The sequence below is a fragment of the Quercus lobata genome, chromosome 7, assembly GCF_001633185.2.
Source record: "Quercus lobata isolate SW786 chromosome 7, ValleyOak3.0 Primary Assembly, whole genome shotgun sequence".
Classification (NCBI taxonomy): Eukaryota; Viridiplantae; Streptophyta; class Magnoliopsida; order Fagales; family Fagaceae; genus Quercus; species Quercus lobata.
Genome location: NC_044910.1, coordinates 5,481,876 through 5,484,673, shown reverse-complemented (window position 1 = coordinate 5,484,673; position 2,798 = coordinate 5,481,876).

The window sequence follows — 2,798 nt, the reverse complement described above, 5'->3', positions numbered from 1 at the left end:
GAAATAAAGATGAAAATTTTCAAAATCTTTTTTTTTTTTTTTGACATTTCATTTAACATTATTTATAAATAATAAAATATATATAAAAAAAAAGTCCTTAAATGCTTATATTCTTCACACACCATGACTTTTAAAATCTAATGAAAGGTTCTAAGAATTTAACTCTCATTTAATGCCTCTATTATGAAAATCAACAGCCAATAAAATATGATAATAGTAAGAAACATTATAAATGAGAACATGAAAAAACTAATTAGCCACTATTATTATGGAATAGATGTCTTTTTTTTATTCATCTAAGAAAATGAAATGTATAGGGTTTACTTATTAAGGTATGTGTAAAGATTCACGTTAAAATAATATGTAAAGGTTTTTTGAAAAAAAAAAGTAGATGTAAGGTTTTTATTAACTTAAAAGACAATGAAAAACCAATTTTTAAGTACTACAACCGTCGTTACTCTATAAATCACACACAACACTATATTCAATATCCTAAACAACATAGTTAGGCCCTTTTGGATATACACCACCATATTCAACTTATAAATTACAACCCAAATCAATCATATAATTACACAATCAATGCATGAACATGTAACATGTATTAGCTTTTGAATTATTGCTTGGAATTTCCACAATTATTGAAAGAGAATCTCCAAATTTAATTTTTAGAAAACATCAAGACAAGGTGAATTTTATTCTCTTTAACTTCCATAGAAAAAAAATATTATGCACATTATTTCAACCCTTATGGAAAAGAAGGTTTACATGTAGCATGCAAAATGTGTTTAATTGACTTAGAGATGTAAAAATTAGTTAACCAACTATGGTAGAATTAAGGTTTCAAATTTTAAATAAAACAATTCTACAATAATAATAAAAAAATTTGTGATAAATATGATTATGAAATGTATTACTTTTCATTAAATTATTTCAAATTACAAACTAATAATAATAATAATGAGATCACCATAAAAAATAATCGCGCGCAACGCGCGGGTCTGCGACTAGTATTAATTTAAAAAGACATATTTTATTTATTTATTTTTTTTTATTTTTTTATTTTTATTTTTTTTATAACTGAACAGGTTTCTCAGCTTTAAAATATTCCCCTTCTTTATTACTTTATACCAATACCAAATGAAACAAACTTTTTACCATGCAATGAGCCAACCCCAAACTATTAATAGAACATTTTATAAGTTGGACAATTAGTGCTAGACTTGGACATCTACACCATATCAACGGTATGAAATGGAGAGGATAAACAGAAGAAGCATTCTCAGAATCTTCATGAGAGAGAAATTGATGGAGAAAGAATATAGATCTACTCATTAAACTAAATATATTCTTGAGATACTAACTTATTAGCAGCAAGTTAAATCTGATTTTTTTTTTATTTATTTATTTTTTGATAAGTTTCTGCTTCAGAGACATCACCATGAAAAGAAAAAGACTCACATAGAGAGATAAGGTGAAAGCATTTTTTCTCTAGCGTGTGTAATTTTAGGTAGCCTGCAAGTTTGATTAGATTTTTGTTCTTATTAGTCGGGTCTAATTCTTAGTTTCGCATAAAAGAGTTTTGGCTTTAAGTTTGATCATTGCTATGTACATATGCTGAGTTTTAAACTATGTATCTAAGTTGTAAAGCTATCCAACAAGCTTTTCCTCGTTTATTTCCTGTTGGGTTTTGTTCACCAATTCTAAATTCGTTGCTAGTTTATGGCCATTTCTGCAGGGTTGAGACTCTTGATTGTTAAAGGCTAAATATTGCAGTCATTTCCTTTTATATGTGGTACTGTGACTACTGTCAAAGCAGCTTAGCGAGCCATTTTGACTCACTGGTTTGCGGAAACTTTTTCAATTGTAAGTTCTCAACTTTGTTAGCTGATTGATGCTTTGATTTATCAGTTTAAATCAGGGTTCCATTAGTAAGATTTGGGGAGGATGAGATCCACACATGGACTAAAGACTAATGTTGGAAATTAAGTCAATTAATCCTGCCAAATTTCTCGGTTTCTGATCAGTCCATATGTTGTAAAGAGATTGAATCGGGATTTTAAATTTGGAGGGGTCAAACTATGAATAAAAAACCTTTCCTTATAAAACAATTTCCTATAACCAAAATTAGTGAATTAATTGGGAAAAAGAGCACAAAAACAAAAACAAAGGATAATTTTCTAATCTCAAAATTTAAGCATTTTGTAGCTATTTTGATATTCTTAAAATGTCTTATTGTATTTTTATAGGTAGCACAATTTTTTATAAATAAGAGTCTTGTTTTTTTTTTTTTTTTTTTTTTTTTTTTTTTTTTTTTTTTTTAATTATAAGAAGAAAAATAATATAAGAAATATTTTCAACTTTTGGAAAGTTTCATGTTGCGCATAGCGGAATCTCTAATACAGTAATACCACTTGTGCAATAGTGCTCAGGGATTTGTATAAATTATAGTTAAAGAAAATAAATCAACAAGCACTCAAACTGAGAACACAATAATTTTCATGGTTTGACAAACATCCTTCACTTACGGAGAGATGTCAAATCCATTGTACTCAATAAGTATTACAACGTTGAACCTATGTTACATTGCTATCATCATGCAACCCCAAAAGAACTAACACATTACTCTTCTTCTAAGAATCTTTTTCTCCATCAAGAGATATTCTTTTTCTAAGACTCTACCATGCAAATCTTTGTTGTACTATCTATATATAAGCCAAGTCCTATGCTTGGGCTAAAAAGAAATATTAATTACTTCTTTGACGAGGAATACATAATTTCTTTGACAAAGAATAGAG